Genomic DNA, 12,632 nt, shown 5'->3' with positions numbered 1-12,632 from the left:
TGAGAAGTATTGGAAAGATTTACTTTCAAAACAATTATTGTTGTAAAACAGACAATATTGTCCTTAGGCTTTTAAAAATAACTAATAGTAATTATAGTGGTGGTCTGCTGATGATCGTTGAGTGACGGTCGTGTGGGTTGGGGTTCGAAAAACTAAAACAAACTAGGATGTGTGAGCACTAATGTTAGGACTGCGCTGACAGGACACTGGTGGCATATGGATAAATTCGGTGCAGGTATTGCCAGATAAAAGCAGACACATCACAGCATTGGCGCAAAGCCAGCAGGGTGGGATACGTACTCCTTCCTCGGAATTGAAAAACCAAAGCAGGAAGGATCCACAAACCCGTAAAAAAAGCCTGATAAAATTTGATATGATGCCTTAAGCTTAATGAAGGGTTCTAGCTAATAATAGAGTCCAAATAACCAATAGTGGTCGTGGTGTGTAAGGCTATTAGAATCCGAATCCTTTTAACCTTAAATAGTTTGAGTAGTTTTAACCTTAAGTCGTAGTGATTGGTATCTGCAACAAGAAGGAATGTGTGGTGGAATGGTACTGACGGAAGTCTAACGTTTTAAGCGAAAGCGGGGAACACACTTACCACGTGCGGGAAGTATCGCTACCCGACGCCTTGTCTCGCTTTGGTAGGGTGTGCACATCTATGCGACGTCAAGCGCGCGTCTGGTTTTGATAGGGTGTGCACATCTATGCGACTTCAAGCGCGCGTCTCATTTTGGTAGGGTGTGCACATCTATGCGACGCAAGCGCGCGTCTCGTTTTGGTAGGGTGTGCACATCTATGCGACGTCAAGCGCGCGTCACGAACAGTCCAAAGCGTGTATCACAATAATCACTAAAACAATCGCAATAAATCGTTAGTTAAATTTTATGAGCACAACCATGTAATACATTGTTAGTTAAATTAAACTGTTTTAAATAAATTTATTCCTGCGTTTTGATAAATTTTTTCTCTAACCATCATAATTAAATATTTTTTTATAAAAAGTTATGAATTTTTGATGTCGTTTAGTTTGGTTTATATTAAAATAAGAATGTTGCAATTATTATAACGACAAAATGACATATACATAGTTTGACATAAACTACAAAAAATATGAGTGTCCTGTTCTGCCGCTACTCGACGAAAATGGTGTAATTTTATGAGCAAAACCATGAAATAAATTGTTAGTTAAATTTCATTCAATAAATCACCTCTTCGTAATGGGTATCCTATCAGATCCCTTTTTCCGCTTCTGCGAAATAAAAGAAGAAACGGCAAGGCACTACCTCGCATAGTGTGATAAGTGTATACAGGGTGAATTGCTACTCGTGCTACAAACTTCTCCAGTAGATTCTTCACCCTAAAATGAACAAAAAAGTTCATATTGACCATGGTCCGATTCTCAACCATTTCAGAGTAATTTCGCTTTTTATCGATTTTGAAAGATATCACGTCCTGGCGTCGGAAAATCGTGATATCTTTTAATCTAAACATTTCTCTTAAAATCTATAAGCACCGTTGAAATCCCCGTTAATTTTTAGAGAGAATCAAAATCATAATTCCATTGAAATTTTTTAATTTAATTTAATGCCCATTTAGTATGTAATGCTTAAGAAGTTTACAAACAGCTAGAAGGTCAAGGAAGAAAGACCCAAACGTTTTGCCACCTTCATCTTCTTATTGAAAAATTAACGGGGATTTCAACGGTGCTTATAGATTTTAAGAGAAATGTTTAGATTAAAAGATATCACGATTTTCCGACGCCAGGACGTGATATCTTTCAAAATCGATAAAAAGCGAAATTACTCTGAAATGGTTGAGAATCGGACCATGGTCAATATGAACTTTTTTGTTCATTTTAGGGTCAAGAATCTACTGGTGAAGTTTGTAGCACGAGTAGCAAGTCACTCTCAAACATTAGCAATCCTTGAACCACCATTTTTTCTCTTTTTGTCATCAACATCTTGGTCTCACAACCACTAAATAAGAAAATGACGAGTGCGTTGGAAGCGTTATTAAATCAGGTAGTTTTCCTCAAATTTGCTGCCTTCTGAGACTAAAATTAGAAACTCTGGATTACTTTATACACTTTCCGATTTACACAATTTTCCACTCTTTTTGTAGTTCTGGCTGAAATAAAACACAAAAAATTAGCCCAAACATTTTGCCACCGTCATCTTCTTATTGAAAAATTAACGGGAATTTCAACGGTGCTATTAGATTTTCAGAGAAATGTTTAGATTAAAAGATATCACGATTTTCCGACGCCAGGACGTGATATCTTTCAAAATCGATAAAAAGCGAAATTACTCTGAAATGGTTGAGAATCGGACCATGGACAATATGAACTTTTTTGTTCATTTTAGGGTGAAGAATCTACTGGAGAAGTTTGTAGCACGAGTAGCAATTCACCCTGTATATATAGTTAAATTCATTATGTCAAAAAATGGTATTCCGGGTTTTGATCAATTGTCTACCAAACCATTAAAAAATTTTAAAAATAAAAACTAATGAATTTTTGATGTCGCTTAATCTGGTTTATATTAAAATAAGTATGTTGTAATTAATATAACGACAATAATACATATAGTTTTTAAATAAAAATGTGAGTGTCCGGTTCTTTTGTTTTCGACTGTACTCGATGCAACCCGACGAAAATCTGGAATTGGGGATCGCAAAGCGTAGAGTAGGGTAGCATTGCGTGGCATCGGGCAGATGTGCACCGGGCTAATACAATTTTATGTAAAAATGGACTTCGGATTTGCGTCGGGTAGCGTCGCATAGGATAAGTGTGTTCCCCGCTTTAAGAACGTTATAAAATTACGTATTTTAACTTAATGACATAAATTTGGTCTCCCCATACAAATCAAAACCAGAAATATAAACTAAAAAAGTTGAAGATTTTTGAAAATTTGAATCCCAATTCATTGTTATTATAACTATTGGAATGATGCTTTTTTTGTTTGCTTATTTCAACTTGTGTCAGCAATGTTTCAAGTTTATTCTATTATATGGGGAAAATTAAGAATTAAATCAACGAAAACCCTTTAACTTTTTTAAAATTTATATCTCTGGTTCTGATGTATATACATACGGAAAGAAAATTTTTAGTTTTTATACATTGAGATTGTGTCTAGTCACGGGTATTTTCTAGTAGTAATTTATTTAAAAATAAATTCTTCTATTTCTAAAGAAGCCAGACTAAAATCTAACAAGGTAAGCTCTTATCCTAAATAAAACATACCATACTGGTAAATGGTAAATTTTTGGAAGGTGATAATAAAACATCTTGTACGCCTCACATAGCCTCTGGTCAGAGGAGGACCTGCAAAGCCATACTCAGGCCCCGAAGTTTGGATAACAAAAACAAATACAGAATCCATCATCGTAGAATGGATCCAAATAAAACAGAAGAAGAAGTGGACAAACTCCAGCTGCGCTAGACACAGTAAACTTATGATAAAACACCCCCACTGGCAAACTCACTGCTACAATTATTAGAAAGGGTCAAACTCAGAGGAGTGATAGGACTATTAACCGGTCACTGGCATCTGACAAAACATCTACACAACATGAATATATAACGATGATCCCATCTGCAGATTATGCAATGAGGAGGAGGAAACAGCCACCCTATCATCTTCGAAGCAACGTCTGTATGGAGATATAACCTAACATACATTAAAAACCTATGGAATGAAATTGTAGCGGCAATTGTCACTGACCTGATCCTTCCGAGAGAAGGATTGTATTACACTGAATTAAGGAACTAGGAAGTCTGCAGGGCCTGGGAGCACAAACCCCGCTTCCTAGTATCGTCATCCTCATCACCATCACCAAGCTCAAGTAAAGTAACTCAAGATTGCTCATTCGAAACTCGGGCAAAGGAAGTTATTGAGCCTCCACACATCAAGAAAGGCCGAATTTGGAATGTTAAGTTAAGCAAGGATTTCTTGATTAAAAAAGGGAAGGGTTTCTCGTGTCATTCAGGACATCCGAGTCGAACACTAAACTCAACACATCGAGGCTTCTAAAATGTGTACGAGCTACTCAGGACCAAGTGCCAACGAATAAGTGCATGACTAGATACATTCGTCAGTTTGACCAAAGGGCCACAAGGAGACGAAATATCATTTATAATTCGAATATTTGCTTATTTTATATTAACACATAGATTCATGTTGAGTTCATGGTTTTATTTGGAATGACGTGATTTGAAATAATTCCTTTCGAAATTGTCGGAAAGAAAGTCACTGCCGTTATAAGTAGTCAGCAAAGAATCTATAATGTAAATGGAAAACTTCCGAGTGGTCTTTGTAGACAGGGTGGGGCATTTTATCTCAACCAACTAACTTGTGGGCAAATTGAATTTAAAAAAATAAAGAAAAGGAAGTTTGTTAAATAGAAAACCAATGATTTGATCTCCGCCGTTTCAACTTTTAGATGGGTTGCAATGCTTATAGTCTTTCTTTATTTAAATGCACGTAGGCAGCAAAAGCGTCTTCGATTGTGACAAATCGTTATAGCGTTTTCCCCATGGATTATTTAATTAGGCAAAACGCAAATACAAAACATTATCTGTCCCTTACGGCCAAAAAATTGGCATTATTTTGGTGAAAAAAAATCAACGTAAAAACGATGCAAAACACATATAACAGGCACAATAAACATTCACTATTTTTCGTGGTCCGCATGACCAATTAATAACTTTCAATTAATCAAGGTTTTGTAAGTTGAGATAAAAAAGTCAGTTTCACGAGCGGGATTCGAACCCACGACCTTTGGCTTGATACGCCGCTTCTCTACCACTTGAGCTATCGTGACTTCGATCCCCTTGGGCACTAACTTCCCATTTCAACCCCACCGAGGGGATCGAAGTCACGATAGCTCAAGTCGTACAGTAGCGGCGTATCAAGCCGAAGGTCGATGGTTCGAATCCCGCTCATGACATTGACTTTTTTATCTCAACTTAAAAACCTTAATTAATTGAATACTTAACCAAGAAATTACGTTGAATTTTTCTTATTTTTGTGCTTTTTAATTTGGTTAATCTTGGGTTTTGCAACTTTTGCGTATTGTTCTTTTTTTTATCTGTTTTTGGTGTAGGTATTTTGTCCAATTGTTCTGTTGTTCGCTCCATTTTCTTTCTTTTCGTACTTTTTTATGAAGTTAATTTAATTTTAATAAGTTAAATAAATTTTGCCCAGGATAAAAACATGAATTACTAGATTAACGCTATTCCCCCTTTGCCACGCGTTTGGTTTCAGTAATTACAGAAAAGGGTAGGCCGCTAAAAAGCTTATAGAGCTATTATTAAGGACTTTGCCACTTAAGTTGCAAATTTAGTTTTCTAGCATATTTTAAATTTAGCTGTTCTTGAAAGTTTAGAGTTAAAATGAATTCACTAGTTTTCGTGGTCCGCTTGACCAATTAATATCTCTCAGTTAATTAAGGTTTTTATCTCAACTAAAAACCATAATTAGTTAAAATGAATGTTCCGGAACGGTTTCATTAAAAAAAAAAATAAATAGTTCAAGAGCCACGAGTAGATTTATGTCGAAAGACATAGATAGTTGAAAAAACCCAAGTATGGAATATCTGCGAAAGGGTTGAGAATCGGACCATTGTATTGTACGAACTTCTATGTTGCATTTGAGGTGTGGAAGAAGTACCTGACGAACTTTGTCGTGCGAGAAGCAAATAACCCTGAATAGTATGTGGAATGTTCTATGTCTTAGATGTTCCATTATTTTCTCCTACAGTCATTTGAAGTCTGCAAGTCAAACATCGTTTTTAATATTGCGGCAGTTCGGTTCCACTTTTGTGCCACCGCTTTTGCTTAATAAAAAGTGAGCGAGTTGAGACGGATTGAAATTATCAGTTATATATTATACATTATAGACGTGAAAAAGGTTTCATTTCTTGCAAACTTTATAAACATTTTTAAATCAATGTGCAAATTTTTGTCAAATGTCAACAGTTTAGTATTTTGGTTATTTTTAAGATTTGATGATAGACATTTTGACTTTCTTATCACAGAAACAAGTTGAAGAGAAGGTACAGTTTTTCACAACAAACGAATCTCACATTCGAGCCAAATTATCACATATGGTATTTCAGAAAAAATAAATTAAAACAAAATGAAAATAGGTAGAAAACATCAAGTTAAGCAATGTAACCTAAAATATCTATGACAAGTAACCATTATTGAAGTAGAATCTGCTCTAGGGGATATTCAAAGACATAGGCTTTTTCCGTCAAATTAACCATTTTTAACTTCAAATTAACCCATTTTATTTTCACATTAACCCATTCAAAAACCCTTAAGACTCTGCTTGAAATGTAAGGAAGTGTAGTAAAACCCCTGCAAGTAAAAAAAAAAAAATAAATAAAAAATAGATGGGCTTTTGGCTTAGAAGTCCGTATGAAAATTATTTAAAAATAAAATTAAAGATAATATATTGTTAAATGCAAAAAACGCCCCAATTATTTCGATTAAAATAAATATCATATTTATTTAATTTGACGGATTATATTACATATATACAGTGCAATTTTACTTTTTATGCATATATTCAATCCAACTAAAAAAATGTAATGCTAAAAGGAAAAGTATGTTTCAAATTAAAAAGATTTTCGATGAAATTTTAAAAAGGGTTACGTGGAAGTTAAGAAAAGTTAATTTGAAGTTTAAAAAGGCTAATTTGATGTTAAGAAGGGTAACTTAGAAAAAAAAAGTTTATTTGAAGTCAAAAAGTTGTAATTTGATGGAATAAAGCTATATTTTCAAAAAAATCGCAAAAGTACAGGGATATTTTACTGTAGCTGCTTATAAAATTTCATACTATCCCATAATTTTTTTAATGGTAGCAAGAAAGGGTTAATTCGAATTTAAAAATGTTAATTTGAATTTAAAAGCGGTTAATTTGAAATTTTAAAAAAAATTATTCAGAAATCGTGAGATGCGGCCAGGTGTGATGTAGGTTTAAGAAAAACATTTTCTTTGTCTTGCCAACGCTCGATCTTTATTGAGATCATCTTCAGGGCCTGGGAGTTACAAACATTGTTTACATTTAACAAATACAAGTAGGATGTGGAAAAAAGTGAATTTATACAATGCAAAAAATATATATTTTTTTATTATTTATTTAAAGTATTTCTACTCACTCAAAGTGTTTGTTTTATGTGTAATTGTACACACAAGACCGCATCTCACGATTTCTGAATAATCTTGGACTAACGTTCACTAATCACCACACATTTACAAAAAAAACTTAATTTTAAATTAAAAAAGGTTAATTGGAAGTAAAAAAGCGGTTAATTTGGAAAAAAGGGTTTCAACTTTGTCTGATAGAAACGACTATTTCACTAGGGTACGTCGTTTCTTGCTGATGAGGGAACTGAATGTATTAGTAAAATTTGAACCAGCGAGAGTAGACGTACTCAGTAAATTTTTCAAGTGTCTGATCAACCGAACGAAAAAACCATCACCCTACATTTTTGATTTTTTAGCCTCTCAAAAATTGTACCACGAGGTATGAGAAGTTAGAATCACAGGTTTGGTCTGGGCTTTATTCTCGACGAGTTAGAATTTCAAGTTCAAATTCATTAATTTGAGGCTGTCTAGTGCAGCTTAGGTTTAGAGTCATGGTTAGGTGTGGGGACCTATTAGGACCTATGGATTAGTTTAAATTAGGTAAGTTTAGAAATGGGTTAGGTTAAGTAGTGTAGGGGTAAGGATGAGTTTCAATTTCAAATATGTGTCCCCTTGCTGAATTCAGAAATATCTGCCAGTAAAATTTGAATGCAATAGGTAGGGCAGGAAGGGCTTTGTTGATCTTGTACTATATTAACTTCCATCCCAGATTTTATATTTTGTCTTGTTCGTATACATGGAAATAATGATGTTACCATAAAACTCTCAACACGACACGCAAGAATGGCACAATTACACAGAAGACAAACACTTTGAGTTCTGAAGATGATCTCAATAAAGATCGAAACGTTGGCACGATAAAGAAAATGTTTTTTGAAACCTACATCACACCAGACCGCATCTCATTTTGGAAAGTTGCCATAAAAAGAAGAGCTTTCAGAAAATAAAACGTTTTAAATTATATCTGGCTGTACATTTTCGCTATTTCGTCAATCAATCTAAACTTTATTAAGCTTTCAGTTAAGGGATTTAATACACTTTATTATAACGTTTTAATTTTATAGGATCATAAATCAGGACGGGCACTGGTTTCAATTTACGGTGCTGTGATTGTGTGACCCTTGTAAAAGCTATTAATTTTCACTCAAGAGTGCTCAGGTGTGAAGTGGGACATGAGGTCAGTGTCATCATGTCTCGACACTGTGAATAGCCCGAATGTGTTTTCTACTAGTTAACCAGTTTTAACGCATAACTAGATGATGCGTCGAAAATGTTTTTCAGTTTGAAAATACATGTCGAAATATATTGATAACTTTTTTTATAATTTAAGGGGATTTCCTTCTTTTATACATCCGCAAAGGAAATAACACAATACAGACGGTCAGGAAGTCCCAACGGGGATGACCTTATAACAAACAACCTCCGTAAGTGGTTTGCTACGTTCTGGTCGCCCTTCCACCGTTGATCATGATTCATGACAAACCCAACCTGTTGTTGAAAACAATCCAAATAGTACAAAACAGAACATTGCTGAGAACTGAAACAGTTGGAATGTGAACAAATGGCACTCTACATTCTACTCAAGTAAGGTGATGGAGGAATAACGAGTTCTCCACCGTTTACACATTCTCTATAAGTAATCTAATCGAAGGTTGATAAGGTATTAATTGCATATTCACTCTAATGGATACATTTACAAAACGAGATGTCAATCAAGTACTGTAAGCAAAAAACAGCCCCTTTTATTCTACAAATTGGAAAAGCCAAAGACAGGCTGTGCTCATGGACAGTTTTCATATCGCGTGGCTTTCCCACTCGTTCCCTATATAGAGCCAAGAAAAGTTTCTATTCTCTCAAGTGGGGTAATGCATTCGATATTCCTCCATCACACTTGACACAAAGACAATTAATAAAGTACAAGGTTCTTTTTTGGATCTGGCGTATCAAGAATTGGAAACAGCTTGTGTTGCAAAACAGGCTCTTCGTTACAGCTATTCAATTGGACACACACAGGCGATTAGGAACGTTTCCGGACCTTTTGGACCGGATAGGATGAGATTCAATAAACACCGTTATTTGCGCGTAAACAAATCATTCCACGAACCTGCGAGGAACGGCCAAAACATTTTATACCGATTAGTTTCTCCGTGATTTGAATCGTCCGCCCAAGAGAAATAAGTGAAACATTCATTTCTGGCTCGAGGCAATAGCTGAAAAAGGTTGAAAGTCAAAATGACACGTGTATCTCCTAAACGTTCCTTACAGATACGCAAGCGATGCACATCGAACAAGAAATATCGATCTTTTATGCCGGTCCATTTTTGCCAACTTAAAGTATTTCATTCAGTACCGATATTGTTGTATGGTAATATTCTTAATCCAATCCTGAATTTTTTATAGGCACGCATAATAATTAATAACAAATTAATCGACAAAACAATTCGTGGGATACCTGGATTCAAACCTTTAACCGTTAGCATGACAAATACAAAGAAATAGAATGGTACGCTCTAACCACTCAGCTGCCGCGGTTGGTACTGTTCGTTGACTGACGGGTCAATTCAAACCATTGACTGGAGAAGTTTTAAATTATTACAATTAAAGATACAAGAATTAAAGATAGATTGGCTAAGCATTGCGATCTAAATTGCTAGGGAGAGGAAGATCTCTCTCACTTTCCCTCTTTCACGCCTCCCTCGTCCTACATTGATCCTCTGTCTATTTGCATCTCTCCTCTTTTTGTGTTCTTGTTTTTCTGTCTGCCAGACTTGCCCACTCCATCTATTTCACCTTCTCTCTCACTCTCTCTGTCTGTCTGTCTATCTCTCTCTCTCTCTTTCTTTCACTCACTCACTCACTTACTCACTATTCACTCTCTCTCTCACTCTCTCTCTCTCTCTCTCTCTCTCTCTCTATCTATCTATCTATCTATCTATCTCTCCTTCTCTCCCTCTCTGTCTGTCTGTCTATCTCTCTTTCTCTCTCTCTCTCTCTCTCTCTCTCTATCTATCTATCTATCTATCTATCTATCTATCTATCTCTCCTTCTCTCCCTCTCTGTCTGTGTGTCTGTCTATCTCTCTCTCTCTCTCTCTCTCACTCACTCACTCACTCTCTCTCTCTTTCTCTCTCTCTCTCTCATTCTATCACACCTTCTTCATCAAGCATTTTCTTCGTCTTTTGAGTGCTTCCTTTTATTTCTGTCTGTTTATCACTTGCTCTCTTTACTCCTTTCATCTTCTCTCTCTTTCATCCTTTCTCACATTGCTCCCTCGTCCAAAATTAATCCTCTGTCTCTTTATGACTCCCTTCTTTTCGTCCATTCACACTCTCTTTTTCTCGGGCGAGTTGCAATTTCCCTCTCTCTCATTCTCTGAAGTGTTCGATCATCCCTTCCTAATCAGGCATTCTCTCTACCTTTGTGCGTGCTTGTTTCTTTTTTTCTGTCTGTTTATGACTTGCTCATACCATTCCTTTCACTTTCTCTCTTTTCCAACCGTCTCTCTCGCATTTCTCTTTCTCTCACCCTCACTTTCTCATTCCTCCCTCTTCCTACATTAATGCTATTTGTCTGTTTGTCATTTTTTGTCAGTTTCTCTTTTTCTCACTCCCTCCATTTTGCCTTTTCTCTTTCTTATCTTTCTACCTTTTCTCTCACCTTGTCTTCCACTCTCGCTTTAACTGTTACTCGATCTCTCCTTTGTCATCAAACTTTCTCTCTGTTTTTGGATTGCTGGTTTTCCTTTCTGTCTGTTTGTCTCTTGCTCACTCCATCCCTTTCACCCCCTCTCTATCTCTCTCTCTCTCTCCTCCTCCTCATCAAACATTATCCTTCTCTCTGTCTGCCTACTTTTCGTTAATCCTGTAAATTATTGATCGCAGTCTCAATGTCCGGATGAAGGGATATAGTTCTCGATAAGTTGGCAAAGTAAATGAGTGTTTTCTTTTCTTCAAAATGGCATTTTCCTTCATTATTGGAACAAAATCTAAATTTACTTGAGTTTACTATTTGATATCATTTTCCTGGATGTACACGTGTTACATCATTGATAAGGCAACAAATTAAACTAGAATGAAATATTTCTCCTTGAGAAATCGTACGCAAGAAACCACACATTTTTCACCTTAATTACTATTCATTAATTAATTTTTACTCGAAAATCAATTGATTGAAAATTATTTTATTAGTTAATGATGAAAAAATATTTAAAGATGTTTTCTAATTGATTATTGGTTTTTTGGTGTGTGTATATTTTATATTTTCGTTTTGGTTTTCACTTTTATTGATGAAAATCCTGTAACTATTTTGTGTGGTGTTTTGTGACCGTTAGTTAATGACTATTTGGAGATCGTGAGATGCAATCTGGTGTCTCGTTGGTTTTAGAAAAACATTTTCTTTATCGTGCCAACGTTTCGATCATTATTGAGATCATCTTCAAGGAATGGGATTTATAAAAATTGTTTAAATTTTACAAATACATGTAGTATGTGAAAAAGGCCCTGAAGATGATCTCAATAAAAATTGAAACGTTGGCATGATAAAGAAAATGTTTTTCTGAAACCTACATCACACCAGACCGCATCTCACGATCACCAAATAATCATTTTAACTATTTTTACATACAAAAATTATCATTACATAAGGCAATAACAGATCCTAAACTAATAAGATTAGGTATGTAATGATAATAACAGTATTTGTAATGGGATCGAAGTAATTTTCCTTTTTTCTTTTTGTGTAATTTCTCTTTTTTTCCTAGTCCCTTTTCCGGGTTGTACTACTTGTGCGATTTTTCTCGTTAAGTTGCTCTATTATACAGCAATTCTCATGTGGCCGTCGAACACAAACAACCTCGACCCTTTTTTCCCTGGACATTGATCGTTAACTTTTTCCACTGCCCTTAAAATAACCGGCTAGGAACGCGTTCCATCCGTCGATTTAGCTAACTCGAGCCCAATGCGTCGAATTTTCTTTTCTCTCTTTTATTATTCATGTATATGAACGGATTCTTGCTGTGAAAATATAGCGAGAGAGAGAGTTTAGATTGGCGCCAAATAAACCAGTGTTACCAATACACGATCAGAAACGGAATAGTGACAACACTGCCTGCCCTAAACTCACAAGATTTCCTGCTTACTTAAAAAAATTCTAAAACATTTGGGACAAGAAAGGGTTAAATTATAAACTGGATTTGACTAATTTTATGTTTGCCAAATATAACAATCGTTACAAAGTGCAGTGGAGAGATTCCAAGATGGAGATTTTATATTTGCTCCAAAAAAATCAATGTTGCCAATACTCCGGCCGTAACAGAGCTGGGACAACACTGCTCCCGTCCTAAACTAACGTGAATTTTTGCTATCCATAAACCGAATTTCTAAAGTTGGCATTACACTGGGGCAACTTTGAGTAAGAAAGAGTTAAAAAGGAACAAATTCATCATATACATACTAAATTTTTTGTTGGTAAAAGACTC

General features: G+C 35.4%; 1 protein-coding gene across 1 annotated transcript in view; it reads left to right on the top strand.

Annotated features, from left to right (window-relative positions):
- LOC106671176 overlaps positions 1 to 12,632 on the top strand; it is an 86,320-nt gene that overhangs the window by 36,752 nt on the left and 36,936 nt on the right. The window lies entirely within an intron of this gene.

This window comes from Cimex lectularius, unplaced genomic scaffold (genome assembly GCF_000648675.2).
Source record: "Cimex lectularius strain Harlan isolate CLEC.00 unplaced genomic scaffold, Clec_2.1 scaffold141, whole genome shotgun sequence".
NCBI classification, from domain to species: Eukaryota; Metazoa; Arthropoda; class Insecta; order Hemiptera; family Cimicidae; genus Cimex; species Cimex lectularius.
This window is presented reverse-complemented; position numbering and strand designations above follow the sequence as displayed.